Source organism: Mesoplodon densirostris, chromosome 1 (genome assembly GCF_025265405.1).
Source record: "Mesoplodon densirostris isolate mMesDen1 chromosome 1, mMesDen1 primary haplotype, whole genome shotgun sequence".
NCBI lineage: Eukaryota > Metazoa > Chordata > Mammalia > Artiodactyla > Ziphiidae > Mesoplodon > Mesoplodon densirostris.
Window position 1 is genome coordinate 42,323,649 of NC_082661.1, and position 16,333 is coordinate 42,339,981.

The following is a 16,333-nucleotide window of genomic DNA, read 5'->3' on the forward strand; positions in this document are numbered from 1 at the left end:
AAAGCTGCAGGGGTAGTTGGGGGCCAGGCCATACGGAAGAAGGGAGGGTATAATAGATGAAGTCAGAGAGACTTTAGATTTTAGAATTAATTTTAGAACATATTCTACTGAGAAAATCTTCTAATTTTGCTCAGCCTATATGTAGCATTTAACCAAGCTAATTTCTACTTCCTCCTGGGAACCCTTTCTTCATCTCAGCTTTCAGACACTGCACTCCACTGGTTTCTCTCCACCTTCACTGGCTGCTCCTTCTCAGTCTCCTCCTTTGCTGGCTCCTCCTCATCTTCCAGGGCACATGGGGCTAAGTCTTCAGACCTTCTCCCTTTTCTATTTACATTCACTGTTTTGGTGACCTTACCCAGTCTTATGGCTTTAAATAACATCTGTACACGAATGACCACCAAATATGTATCCCTAGCCTGTCCTTCTCCTCTGCACTCCAAACTTCAATATCAACCTCCTGTTTGACTTCTCTGCTTGGACGTCCAGTACACATCTCAAATGCATCCCATACCAAACCAAGTTCCTGATATGTCCTCCCCAAATCTTTTCTGTCTTTGGACTTCTCTGCCTTAGGTAATGGCAACTCTGACCTTCCAGTAGATCTGACTAAAAACTTGGAAGTCATTCTTGATTCCTCTCTGCTCCACCTACAGGAACTGAGCCTATCTTGGCTCAAGTATTGCAGTGGAGTTCTAGCTGGTATCCTCTCCTCAGCCCTGTTCCCTTTCAGACAACCCTCATCACAGTAACCATGTTCCTCTTAACCAAGTCAGAGCACGTCTCTTCCCAGCTCAACACCTCACTCAGAGTCTACAAGATCCTCCATAACCAGGTTTTGTTATCTCTGACTTCTCTGATTTCTCTCACTTGCACTCACTCTGCTTCTTTGCTGTTCCTTGGCAGGGTTCTTTCTTCTCCCCAGAATGCTATTCACTGCAAACTCCACCTACCTGTTGCCTCAAGTCTTTACTCAAAAGGCACCTTCACAGTGGGTCCTTTTCCTGACCATCCTATTTAAAGTTGTATCTCATCTTACTCTCAGACTCCTTGCCCACATCCCTGATTTATTATTTTTTTCCATTGTATTTATCACTAACATGCTTCATAATTTACTTTTTTTTTCAGGTTTGTTTATTATCTATTTCCCCTCAGTAAAATGTAAGTTACGTTTGGCAGGAAGTTTTGTCCATCTTGTTCCCTGCCATGTCCTCAGCAATGAGACTAGTGCCAGGAACACAGTAAGCAGATGATAACATATATCAGATTAATGGGTGGGGGGGGGGGGAGAGACATAAAAAAAATCTTAAGCAGGGAGTGACAAAATATGACTTATTTATTTATTTATTTTTTTGCAGTACACGTGCCTCTCACTGTTGTGGCCTCTCCCGCTGCGGAGCACAGGCTCCAGACGAGCAGGCTCCAAACGTGCAGGCTCAGCGGCCATGGCTCAAGAGCCCAGCTGCTCTGCGGAATGTGGGATCTTCCCGGACCGGGGCACGAATCCGCGTCCCCTACATTGGCAGGCGGACTCTCAACCACTGCGCCACCGGGGAAGCCTGACTTCTGTTTTAAGATGATCATTTTGCTTAACCTGTAGAGAATAGATTGGAGGGGTGGAGTTGGAGTTGCAAATGGAAGAAGAGACATCATTAAGAGGCATGACAGTAGTTCAGGTAAGTGATGACGGTGGGTGTCTCCAGCTAATAGTAGTAGAGATGGAGAGAAGTGGATGTGTTCAAGATTTGTTCGGGGGCTGACTGTGTTACTGACCTTTTGCAGCTGGGCCCCAACAAGGGTCCTCCTGCCTGGTCATTCGAGCCAATTGAATAAGATCGAGTTCAGTTCAGAAGCAAAGGAAAGTTTTATTCTTTGATCAAAGAATGGAGAGGCAGGAGCTTGCACTTTAGAGTGCACGCTCTCCCTGCGCTCTCCTTGAATGGCTATGGGCGGGGCTGCTTTATAGCGATCTTATCCTCAGGGAGAGGGGTGGAGTTCTTGCAAGTCGGGTGCAGGCGCAGCTGTGCTGCTCTCGGCCCCAGCTCGCGCTGCCAGGTGAAGCATCTCTGTGCGCGGCTCGCTGCCGCCATTTTAAATTGAGGTGCCTGTGCCGCGCTTCGGCGCACCGTCTGCCGAGCTGAAGTGTCAGGCACAGCGTCTGAAGTGCTGGGATGAGCCCTCTGCATGCAGCACCCTATGAGCAAGTGAGACTAGATGAAGCACAAAGGAAAAGAAAAAAAAGGTTAGACTTTATTTTATTACCCAGAGTCTATTTTTGTTTCCCAGGAATTGTTCATGGGCTTCGCCAGTGACCACTTGATGACATTTACATTTTTTTGTGTGTGTGGTACGTGGGCCTCTCACTGCTGTGACCTCTCCCGTTGTGGAGCACAGGCTCCGGACATGCAGGCCCAGCGGCCATGGCTCACGGGCCCAGCCACTCCGCGCCATGTGGGATCTTCCCGGACCGGGGCACGAACCTGTGTCCCCTGCATTGGCAGGCGGACTGTCAACCACTGCGCCACCAGGGAAGCCCTGCATTTACTTTTATAACCAGAATACCTCTGATTATTTCTGTCTTGAACACAGCTATATAGATCCTCAGCTCTGATTGTTTTCTCTTTATACAAGAGGTATTCAAACAAATGCTGATGTCTTGTGTGGTGTGGGAAAGGGTTAAGGGAATGCACTAGAATGGCACCTAGATTTGTGGCTTGATAACTGGATGAGTAAAGGTGTCATTTACTGAGAAGAAGAAGATGAGGGTGGGGACAATTTTAGGAATTGTTTTATTTGAGACACCTCTTAGATATCAAGGAGCAAGTTGGTTATATGAATGTATCCTGTAGTGAAGAGGTCAACAAAGGTAAAAATTTGGAAGTCCTCACACGTTGGTTGTTTTTAAAACCATTGGGCTGGATAAGCTGATGCACGAGAAAAGTCTATTTAAAAGGAAAGTGAGGGCCCTGGGGCATGCCAACCTTTTAGAAATTGAGCAGAGGAGTTAAATCCAGCAAAAGAGGTTGAGAAGGAAATTTGCAGAAGCATGACATTTATGGTGGGAAAAGACTTTGGAGATTATCTAGATCCTAGAACAAGAGTGGGAGATCTACAGCCAATGGAGCAAATCTGGCCTGATACTCGTTTTTGTAGGGCCTATGAGCTAAAAATGTTTTTTGCAAATAAGCATTTGCAATTTACTTGATAAAGAATACTAACTTTGAACTCCAGTTAAGCAAAATGTTTCCCCCAAAAGGGAAACATTAGTAAGCCTCTCTCTCTCCATATGTATATCATCAGTAAAAACATTAGTAAGCCTGTTTTTCTCCCTCTCTCCATATACATATCATCAGTAAAAACATTTGTGGAAAAAAATGTTTTCCTCCCTTGTTTTTCTTTATTTTACCTCTCGTCCCATAAAGCTAAAAAGCCTAACATATTTAATATTTGGTCCTAATAGAAAAAGTTTGCCAACCCTTACTTTGGACTAATTCTTTCATATTGATGAAAGATAAGCTGAGGCCTGGAGATTTTTAAGTTATTGCTTAGGGTTACGAAGAAGGAGAGTAAGACTCAAATCCATGCTTGAACTTCTGGTTGCATTCCTGTTCCAAGACAGGATTCTATTCCTCTGTTGTATATACAACAGACTGGCAAATATTTATACCACAAAATAAGAAAGAAACGTGATCATATCATGGAAATATCTTGTCAATAAAAAATGAAATAAATGCAACAAGGTGCCAATGGCTGAATACACTCAATTAGAAGGACTCAATTTAGTATTAATTCAAAGCAAATCATTCTACCTGTTTAAATGAAATTTAAGGGAGAAAAAGCCATCAATCAGACTGATTTTTAAGTTCTTCAAAATAGTGTGAAGTAAAACAGCAATTACCCAAATATTTCATGTCAATAAATGATATGAAATCCTAATTGTTTAGGTTCAATTTTCTTCTTGCCTATCCCCCAAACCAGAGACTTAAGAATAGTTTCCAGGGTAAGGTGGGGGATCATTTTGGTCTTGGGAATTAGCTGTTGGTACCACTGTTTTCTCTTATTCTACATTCTCCAAATGTCTTTATTTCTCACACCCTGAAATCTTAGAAATTTAACATAATCACATTTCTCATACCTTTACCATTGCTTAAAAAAAAAGCTGTGGTAAAATATACATAATATAAAATTTACCATCAACCATTTATAAGTGTCAAGTTCAGTAGTGTTAATTATACTCACATTGGTGTGCAGCCAATCTCCAGAACTTTTTTATCTTGTAAAACCGAAACCCTATATCCTTTAAACGACAATCTTCCTCCCCATTTTCCCCTTTCCAAAGCCTCTGGTAACCACCATTCTATTTTCTATTTCTATGAATTTGACTATTCTAGATACCTCATGTAAGTGGAATCAGACAGACTTTGTCTTTTTGTGACTGGCTTATTTCATTGGCATAATGTCCTCAAGGTTTATTATGATGTGGCATGTGTCAGAATTTCCTTCCCTTTTTTTTTTTTTTTTTTTTTTTTGCGGTACACGGGCCTTTCACTGTTGTGGCCTCTCCCGTTGCGGAGCACAGGCTCCGGACGTGCAGGTTCAGTGGCCATGGCTCACGGGCCCAGCCGCTCCGCGGCATGTGGGATTTTCCCGGACCACGGCACGAACCCGTGTCCCCTGCATCGGCAGGCAGACTCTCAACCACTGCACCACCAGGGAGGCCCAGAATTTACTTCCTTTTTAAGGCTTGGTAATATTCCATTGTTTGTGTATACCACATTTTGTTTATCCATTCCTCCATCTATGGACACTTGGGTTGCTTCTGCCCCTTGGCTATTGTGAATAATGCTGCTGTGAACATGGGTGTACAACCATTGCTTTTTATAACCTGAGTTGCATGTCCTCAACTCTGACTGTGCTCCTCCTTATACTGAGACTTTTAAACTATTTTTCTTGAGGATGACACATAAGAGGGATCTTGGAACAGATGAAGTGGGAGGCACTCTCCATCAGGAAAGCTGGGAAAGTCTAGGAAACCTTTCCAGAAAATGTCTCCTCTCATATTTTTTTACTAAGATTGAGGTGTGAATCCCTAGACCAATCATTCTGAAGATATGATGTTACTGAAGAAAGTGAGGCAAGAAAAAGGGTACAGGATTAGTGCTTAGGCAGATTTACATCTAGGCCCCCAGGAGGGGATTGCTGAGAGCCTTGCTAATAAATAGGTGCATGTGGGGTAGTTGGCCAGAAGCAGGGCACAGTCCTGAGCATGTGGCAGGGGGATCAAAAGTTGGGCTAAAGTTCATAGAGAACAAAACTTTAAACCTTTATAAATACAATAAATTTTATGACTAAAACTTACAAAATTTTGTAAATCCAAACTTATGAACTAGTACTAGTGAAGGGACTTTGTTATGAGACATGTGAAATTTGTCTTGGCTCTGCTACTAACTAATCACATGACTTTTGACAAACCATTGAGCTACTCTAAGCCTCCATTCCCTCACCTCTAAAGCAGGAATAATAATACCTACCTTGAAGGCTTATTTCGAGCATTATTAAGACCAGTCACGTAGTGCACACTCAACAAATGGTAGCTCTTTTTCCGTTACAGTTTTTATGATTGTTAATGATAGAGGCTGAAGACCAAGCTAAGAAAAATCTTCTTTTTCACAGGTGAACACACAAATTATTAATGTGAAAAAACAACTTTAGTATTTTAGTAAAAACATGAAGTCTTTCTAGCTTAATGTACATATATGTGGAATTACAGATTTGACAAATTGTATCCATCATAAATGTCCTTTAGATGCTAAACATAGAATTTTTAGATGCTAAACTTAGGTACTCCTGAAAAAATACACATATTCCAGGTTGATGAGTAATTCAGTATTTATAAAGCTGGTGTTCAGACATGAGTGCCATTTGGAGAAATCTTACTTTTCATTCTGTCTGTGCCTAGATTAATGTTACACATCAGAGTCTAAGAATCCCTAAATAAATACCGTATGCCTCTGAATGTTGACTTTCTGATTCTGTAGCCAATCCTTTTTAATGAAGTTCAATGCACAACTCAGAGTCAGCATCCCGTTCCCTTAAAAGGCACATAGTCAAGTGGTAGACAAAGATGTTCCTCAAAGTTTTGGGTGTTCCAGTTAAGCATGTACACAGTCTGCTAATTCCTAATTTCTCCTGCTTAGAATTGTATATCACACAAAGAGTATTTTTCACAGACGTGTAAATAAATCCGTGGGATGAGATTTCCCTGGATCTATTGTCCATGTCTCCTCTCCTATGTCTCCTTGCCACTAATGTTTCTAACTCTCTGGAGAAAGAGAATGAGCAAGGATGACCCCTCTCACCTTCAGAAAGAATGGGAAGCATTCTTATGGCGGACATTGGGTTACACACTTCACATCCCATTCATCATTCCCATCTACATCATAAGGGGGAGGGAGGAAGGCTGCTGAGATCATCAGTAATCAGTGGTCTTTTACAGAATTCTGATGCTATCTAAGACACTGGAAGGCACAGAATGGGACTCTTCCCTGTGATTTTTCAACATAGATTTGTTGAACACTGGTGTGTGTTATGACATTGTGGTGAGACGCAATGATGAGTAGCCAGAACTCCCATCCCAAGGTCCTACTGTATTAGGAGAGAGAAGATGTACACAAAAGTAGCTTGCATTTACACTGAGCACTTACTGGGGAAACTTACATATATTAACTCACAATCTTCACAACCATCCTGTGATATTGGTAATATTAGTCTTCCCCCTCCTTCTAATACTGAGACACCAAGGATTAATCCTTCCTCAGAGTCACATAAATGTAGCCAGGAATTAAACCTCAGGAAGTTTGACCCCCAAGAATATAGTGATTCTCTTGCACAAAAGAAGCATGGGGGTAAAAGGTGCTGGCTGTCATAGAATGTGAGTAGATATGCTGAAGTGGAGGTTCAGAAAAGGCATTAAGAAGGCTAATACTCACATGGAGCTCTGAGAATTAGATACGATTTGGATATGAGAAGAGGAATTCGGGGGAACTGAGAAAGTCTAGTGATCACAACCTGAACTGATATTAGGAGTTACTCTGTTACTCTCTTTGAGCATAGCATGAGTGAGAGACTGCTGGGGAGGAAAAGGCAAGTTGTAATGGCTCTTAGAAGACTGTAAAATACAGATTAAATAGTTATTACTTTATTTGGTAGGCAATGAGCAGCCGATGAAAAATTCTGAACAGAAAAATGACATATTCTTAGTGGTTCTTTAGGAACATTAAGTTGTAGGTGTCTCCAAATGGGATCAGTGGAGAAACAGACTGAAGGCAAGGAAAAGTTAGGATGCTATTGCTATACTTCCAGCAAAGAGTAATAAAGATGTAGTCCAGAACATTGTCACTGGAGACAGAAATAGACGGATTTGAGAAAATGCAGGTTCAGAATCAACAGGACTGAGGAAAAGAGTAGATTTCAGAGGAAGGAAACAGCAATTCATGAAGGGTTTTGAAATGAGCCTTGAAAGATACACTTAGTTTTTATTAGGTAGAAAAGAGAGAGGAAGCATTCTTAGTGGGGAAAATAGGCAAATATTTGGTTTCTGTTTTTCTCCAGCTATGCTGAGAATACGCAGGCTTCAGTATCCTACCTTGGAACTGATACTCATTTCTGCCATGTCAGTCTTGACTTTCCAAAAAGATAACTATACATACAGTGGGTGACTATTAAATTCCCAATGACTTTCAATTGAGAAGAAATGAGAATTATTAGAAGTTATATATTCACATCTCCGATCTCATTGAAAATGGTTTCCAATGTTGAATCAATGTTTTTGTTCCATATTTTCTCTTTCATTTTCTTTTATTAAAATCAGAAAAGCCTTTCAGAATGACTACTGATCCAGAAACTTTAACGGATAAAAATTTGAAGTGTTTTCTTTCAGGTTAACACTGTTCTACTGTTTGAAGTTAAAAGAAATCATGTAATTATGGATAATATTTATCCTACACAGATTGCTGTTATGAAAGCATCTTTGTATATATAAAAATGCTCATAATTGGGAAAACGCTTAAACGGTAGCTACCTGGTTAGAGTCCAGAATATACACGCATATAAAAGCTATTTTATGTATTTTATATTTTTTCTAACATCTATTACTTGTGGTTAATGTTCTTTCATTGCCTTTAATTTGTGGACACTTTCTAACCACCACTTGTGGGTCTTCAGGGAGCGAACTCCTTCACAGAAACATTTATTTGCTACCACGAAGACCGTGAGGATAGAGAAACAATTCAATATTTATTCTGTGTTTAACAACATCTTTGAGAGCCGGAGCAAGGCTTTCAAAATGTAAAACCAAAGAAGAAAATAATCCCCAAATCCAACAAACCCCCTGGAGTTCTGTGGAGAATGGAACAAATAAGGCTGTTTCTAATACATACAGTCTGGGAGGTACTTCACAGCATATTTGACATAATAATGACATTGAAAAAATGGAACACAAGAAAAATAGAGTGAAGCTATAAAGTAAAATATAAAGACCACTGAGGTATTTTTCTCATATGATATAGAATTATTCACCTAATCTTTCTGTGTCTCTGCAGTGCAAAATTACTAACAGGCCTAGGAAGTTGGTTCCTTCACTTCTTTTTTTTTTTTTTTTTTTTTTTTTTTTTGCGGTACGCGGGCCTCTCACTGTTGTGGCCTCTTCCGTTGCGGAGCACAGGCTCCAGACGCACAGGCTCAGCAGCCATGGCTCACAAGCACAGCCGCTCTGCGGCATGTGGGATCTTCCCGGACCGGGGCACGAACCCATGTCCCCTGCATCGGCAGGCGGACTCCCAACCACAGCGCCACCAGGGAAGCCCGGTTCCTTCACTTCTTAAATGCAGAACACAGGCAGACACATCACCTTTCTGAATTCTAGTCTTCCCATATGTAAATTGAAAAAAATGACACCTGACTGATATATATATATCACAGGGTACTGTGAGCGTCAAAACCAAAATGAAATAATATATGTGAAAATGCTTTATAAACTGTGAAGTATTACACATAGGTAAGATACTATTATCTTTAGATAGAGACACTAATACTCTTCCTTTCTATCTTGTAAGGATGTGGTAAAGAGAAATAAAGTAACACACATCAAAGACTGAGGGCTTGGAAAGAAAAAAATGTAAATGAAAGACATTATTATCTCTTATCTTATAATTAATTATATGAACTTCTCATGATAAGAGAAAGCACATCTGTTTAGCTCTGAATTTGTGAAAAAAATATTTCCAAGATCTGAGGTTCTGGACTGATTTTCTTTTGACTTAGATAGATGACTGAAATCTGAAAAAAGAAAACCTTGGCAAGTTGAGGGTCACCCTGAATTATGGTGAGGATACATCTATATAAAGGGCTGTTTAACTGTATAATCCTTGAGTGTCTTTCTGCATTGAAAATCTGAAGATGTCTTTTTTTTTCTTCGAATCAAAGACCAGAACTCAGACCTTCACCCCTGAACTTGTTAAAGACATGCTTCTTCAAACTGTAGTGCTTTGTTGAATATGAAGAGTATTCAAGTATTTAATAATAAAGGCAAAATTTGTTCCTATGATCTGCCCTTTGAAAGTCTCTATCCTACTTACTCCCAACATAAACAGGTTCAATGCCAAGTAAGAGACTCAGAACAAAGTAACTTTAAATCAAGGGGGAAAAATAATTATGCTTTTCAAATTTTTCTTTGTTAATTCTTAAATTAAAGAAAAATAGCTGGATTATGTGCTGTCAAATTTGACAACTCCATTAATTTTCAGATCAAGGCAAAACATACTGCTTCAGTCAAATATTGTTTGTTTCTCCCCACTTTCCACATTGAATTACCTTTTTTTTTTTTTTTTTTTTTGTGGTACACGGGCCTCTCACTGTTGTGGCCTCTCCCGTTGCGGAGCACAGGCTCCGGACGCACAGGCTCAACAGCCATGGCTCACGGGCCCAGCCACTCCGCGGCATGTGGGATCCTCCCGGACCGGGGCAAGAACCCATGTCCCATGCATCAGCAGGCGGACTGTCAACCACTGTGCCATCAGGGAAGCCCTGAATTACCTTTTAAAAATTGGTCTAATGTAGGTGTTCAAACACTCCTGGGATTCCTAAGAAAAATAAAATTGACTCAAAACAAAGATAATACATTGTTTCCAACATTATAGAGTCAATGTAAACTGTTCTGTTGATCCAGTCTTTATGATGATTACCAGAAGAGCCACTGGGAATTAATTGTACATATTTTAGAGTTATAAAATAGTGTCATTAAAACATTTTGGTCTAAGAAAGCACTATTTACTGTATCTTTCATTTTTAAAGACTGTCTAATTTTCTAAAATATTAATCAAATAAGAAATGAAATAGTGGACATTTGATTGTAATGAGATATCAATCAGTTTGCACAAAGATCGAAAATTGATGGTGGGAAAATATTTCAGAATAGTAGTCCTGTCATTCCCTGATTGAGGCAACAGCTAGTTTATTTGAAATTCACAAAATAATTCAGATAACAAAGTGATCAAATTCTGACTTTGAACCCAAAAGGCTAGCCATGGACATAAGACAAAGGACTGGGATGAACACCAGAGGAGTCAGTGCCCTCTGTCCCCTGACCTCTGTATAGCTTGACCTGGGAAGGGGGAGAGTCAGAGAAGAAGGAAGCTCCCTCCAAAGGATCCCTGCACTCCAGCTCTGGTTCAAGACCTAGGGGAGGGCACAACAGAAGGAAGAAAGCTGTGTCCTCCTTCCTAGGAAAGCCTGGAGACGACTGTGTGCTGCTTCTAGCAAGGAGGGCCTGAGCTGTCCCACAGAGTTCCCTGCATCCAGGCTTGGGATGAAAGTAGTAGAATGATTCCATTGCACCCAAGAGCAGCAAGGAATTGTTAAAGGTCTTAGAGGCAGGCTTAGCAAAGTATCTGCAGCCTCAGAGTACAAGAGAAGTAGCAGAAAATCCCAGTATCAATGAGAGTGGCTCTGAATTTGACAAGAGAGCTGGTGAACTTGAATAGGCCTTTCTATTAGAAATGGGATGGGGCACTGCCTACTCTTCTCAAAATCCTCTGGTGCTATGTAAGTCTAACTCTAAGTGCAATCTAGTGAGTGTGTAGAGATTGACTGAGATCAAGTTTCCACCACCTGGCAGTGTGAGCACTTTCAATGTTCACAGAGAAAAATAGTTTTATACCTGCTCCTTACTCCAAATCTACAGAGCAAATCAGATTTCTCACAAACTAGGGAATGTGTAAGCCCTGGGTCTTTCTGGAAATGTTCCCCAGACTCCCTTCCCAAGCCTTAATTCTCCTTGGGTTTGGTTCTCTGCAGCTCACTGACAAGTCACCCTCTCTTTTCTATTACCTAGAAGTCTATCTAGCTCAAGCAAGAGCATACTCAACACTGAATTCATTTTTTTATTTGTTTGTTTTTGTTTTCTGTGATGGCTTCTGTGACAGCTTCCTTTGATCACATCTACTGAGGTACAGCTTTTAATGTAGTTTAATAGCTTAATGCTGTTTCTAAGGCACCATATTACCTTTACCAAATGGAGGAATCAGATATATGGTTGGAGACTGTCATATGACTAAATAGATTGTACTCCTTGCCTTCTGCCCTTTCATTACATTGGTTGGCTGGGTTTGTGCCTAAGCATGAGTAGTTACCCTCAGTATACCAGCATATCTTTAAGGCATATGCTCAAAACTTTCTTGCCTATTCTTCCCCCTTCCTCTCCCTACAACTCCCATGTATATTGCTGCCACACTCCAGTTCATCAGTACAACTCTAACTCAGCTTGCTTTCTTCAGAAACTAGGTTTCCTTATATAACTTCTTTGTGACAAAACACTAGGCCTTTTTTCTTGATTAACACAATATTTGTTTTTAACTGTTCATTCCAGCTGTCTGGCTTGGAGGAATCTTCTTAGAACTCTAAGAGCAAAAATAGAGTCTTAGTCCTGTAGGATGAGTGAAGGACAGAGTTCCCTTGAGCTACCAAAGTGTACTAGTTAACCCAAAGTGACCTCTCCAGTTTTTAAGTGCTCAATTTCAACCACACCCCGTAAAAGAGATGATACTATATTGCTTGGCTAAGCTTTGAGAATGGTGTCTATAATTAGAATGCTGTACTGAAATGGCTTGCTAGCATGTTGTCATCTGTGCATACTGAATACATTTCCATAAAATTGTTTCAGTTAGTCCTCCTTTGGGGTCCGTCGTGGGGGATCCATAATTCACTGCTCTTGTACTTCTTCCTACCACTGTACCTCTGTGAGCACAGGCACGTTGCTGAGCTCATATGAGGTACACGAGTGGGCTGCCTATCATTTTTCCTGTGTGTGTGTGTGTGCACGTGCGTGTATACACACGCATGCATGTTTGCGTGCGCATGCTTGCGTGGGGGGCATGGGAGTATCACAAAAGCAAAAATGAAATCTAAGTGTTATTTTAAGCATTAAAGCTGAGCTCCAGATATAGCTCTTCCTCAGTGTGGTACAATCTACAACCAAGTATACTGGAGCATTAAAAAATGCATCTCAGAAAAACACATCAATATTCCCATTTAAAAAGTTTCCCACTCACTGCTATTTCACCTTGCCCTTACTCTTGGTCACACTGGCCACAACTTTAGGACAGGGTTTGAAAACTGTCTGTAAAAGGCCAGATAGACAATCAATAGTTTAGGCTTTGCAGTCCATAAGGTCTCTGCTGCAACTACTCAATCAAGTCTGCATTTGAAGCTGGAAACCAACCAGAGACAATAGGTGTGGTTGTATTCCAGTAGAACTTTATTCATAGGCATTGAAATTTGAATTTCATATCATTTTCACCTGTTGCAAAATATGCTTTTGATTTTTTTTTCAGCTGTTTAAGGATGGAGAACCTATTCTGAGCTTGTAGAGATATGAAAACAAGGAGGAGGGCTGGACTTGGCTTGCAGGCCAGAGTTTATAGACCCCTGTTTGATCACCATCCAGATATAGAAAATCCTGGTCACTTTCTTGGCTCTGGAAAAAAAACAACTGTTTGTTGTATAACTTCAACTTGACTACTCCCTTTGGCCACAGCCAAACATCGTGTATGATGAGGAGTTTTCATTCATCCCTCAAAAGCTTCCATTTCTTAAGGCAGCAGTTTCAATGATGCAGCAGGAAAAGTTCTAAGCTACTTACAGCCTATGCGTGTGCTGCTTGGGTGTCCCAGGCACCAAATTTGATTATTACCACACGGCTCCAATGTAATTCATGCAGACCAATTTGCTTTGGCCATCTAAAAAAAGCTTCCTCCGCCTGTCTCTGTGGGTAAATTCAGTAGTGGAAATAGGCAGGCCTTTGCTCCCAGGAGACAAGCCCAGAGGGCACTTTGGCCACTGGGGCTCTTGCTGCAGAGATGCCAAACCACAGCTGCCTTGAAGGGGGTTGAAGGGACGAGTCTGGAGCAGCCCAGGAAATAGCCCAGCTGGAGAAGGATGTCAGGAAGTAAGACAGCTTAGGTCAGGCCTCACAGGAGTGTAAGCAGCTGGCACGAGTACCCTCTTTTAACTAGCCAGCATCATGTGAAACTTCAGGACTTTGTGACTTCTCCTGAACTCACTTTTCCTTCCTTGGCAGTCTGTTCAATTGTGCACTCTTCCGGCATTCTTCAGTTCTAACTAGGAAAATGGGGTACTCTAGGTTCAAGATGATCTCTTCCTCTCTTTGGTCCTGGAGAAGGGAGTGTTTATCCTGTGGAGACAAGGGACTCTTTTCATACATTTTACTACTATCATCAATAGCCTTAAACATCACTACATTCTAGACATCTTCTCTGGTTGCTTTCCCACTCATTCCTGCTTCCTCCTCTCTGTACCCACAGATTATTATATGTATCTCTACCTTTGCAACACTTAATTTATAATATATATTTTCATGGCTGTATCATTTAGATTTTGAAAAATATGGGGCAAGGGCTTCCCTGGTGGCGCAGTGGTTGAGAGTCCGCCTGCCGATGCAGGGGACGTGGGTTCGTGCCCCGGTCTGGGAAGATCCCACATGCCGCGGAGCGGCTGGGCCCATGAGCCATGGCTGCTGAGCCTGCGCATCCGGAGCCTGTGCTCCGCACCAGGAGAGGCCACAACAGTGAGAGGCCTGCGTACCACAAAAAAAAAAAAAAAAAAAAAAAAGATTTTTGTACACCCATATTCATGGCAGCAGTGTTCACAATAGCCAAAAGGTAGAAGCAATCCAAGTGTCCCTCAGTGGATGAATAGATAAATAAGATGTGATATTTTATTACCACTTGCAATGAAATATTAAGCAACCTTAAAAAGGGAGGACATTCTGATACATGCTACAACATGGAGGAAACTTGAAGACATTATGCTAAGTGAACAAAAAGACAAATTTTGTATGATTCCATTTTTATGAGGTACTCAGAGTAGTCAAATTCATAGAGACAGAAATTAGTATGGTGGTTGCCAGGAGCTTAAAGAAGGAAGGAATGGGCAGTTACTATTTGATTGGCATGGAGTTTCAGTTTGGGAAGATGAAAGGAGTTCTGGAGATTGATGATGGTGATGGTTGCACAACAATGTGAATACACTAATGCCACTGAATTGTACACTTAGAAAAGGTTAAGATGCTAAATTTAAGTTATGTATATTTTAGTACAGTTAAGAAAAGAAAAATCTATTTCTGTCTGTCTTCTTCTTCTTATGCCTAGAGTAACTCTCTTTGTCTAAACACAGACTGTGTCAGTGGCCTATATTGTGTAGCAGCCCAGATGTAATGCATGTGTACAACGAAGAAGTCATGTTCCTGATTAGTTTTGTTTGTTTTTTTGTGTTTTTATAGTAGCCCTTTGCTTCTAGGCAGCCTTATTCCTGCTGGAATCAAGTTCCTTGTAATGGAAAGTTTCACTACAGTACAAGTGGCGCATTTTGTATTTGCTCCCTGAAATGTCACAGGCCACAGTTTAACACGCAAACAATGGTGGAGTTCAATGAAACTGTCTTTGGATAAAAGTCTGCTGAGTAGTATATTCTTACCTCTACCATCAGTGTTTCCTATGGACCTCAGATTTCTTCTCCATAAAATGGGCTGAGCATTGACTGAGGTTCAATGTGGAAGTGAATTTGTCCAAGTTGAACCCTAATGATCAGGAAGTATATAGGCAAAGCAATTTCTTGGAAAAATAATGGCGCTCCTTTCACACTTTATACACTATTTTCTATATTTTGCCTTGAGGCTTACCTAGCACCAAAGGAGATCAATCCTCTCCTGTTAACATACCTAATAAAGGCGAGTCGGCACACCATTTAATGTGGTGGTTAGGTACACAGACTCTGAAGCCAGTTAGCCTGTGTCCCAGTTTTATCACTAGCTGTGTAATTTTGGCCCAAGTTATACATCCCCAGTTTTCTAATCTGTAAAATAGAATGGTAAGAATGGTATCTAGTCCATAGGGTTGCTGTGAGGATTATATGAATATTTGTAAAGTACATAGAGCAGAGCTTGGCACCTAGTATGGATATATGAATGTTCATTATTATTATTAGCTGCAGCATGTATGGATAAGCAATTCCAGGGCTGACATAAGGATATGATGGCATCCTCTATGGTGACCCATGATAAAGTGATGGAGAGTGCACTTGTAAGAGTCTAAGAGCTGACAGTTTGTATTCCAATTCAAGTTCAGCCATTTATTCACTTTGCGGCCAATTTACTTAGTTTGAGCCTTAGTTTCATCACTCTTAAGATTGGTAATACAGGAAACTATCTTCAGTCTCTTAACATGTAACTATATGCATCTAAATTGTAAAGTTTGTAATGTTTCTGTTAGAATTATTATTATAGCTTTCATTTTTGTTCCCTTTACCTCCTTCTGTATTAAGGCAGAAAGGAAACTTTTCCATTTAAAAACTGGTTATTTTGCATGATAGAAGTTGACCATGCTTACTGTAGAAAGTATGGAAAATAAATAAAATTATTTTAAAAATCTATCACTTTACCCCTTAGAGAAAGCTGCTATTAACATATTCTTTCTTATTTACTGTAAAGTATCTTAATGCTTAAGGTTTTTATATAGCTTTTTTCTCTTTTCTGGGGCAAGATCCAAGCTGGGGAGACCTATGTATGGAAAAAGTTAATTAAACTTGAACTTCTATGCTTAATTTTGTTAAGAAAATGGAACTTTTTTTAATATTCAGACTTTATTGCTACATGAAGAAAATGATAATAATTTGGCTCTGTTTACAATGTCACTTGAGAAGAACTTTCAAATATGCATAATTCCTAATATGCCACAATATTAAAAATGGCTTTAATTTAATA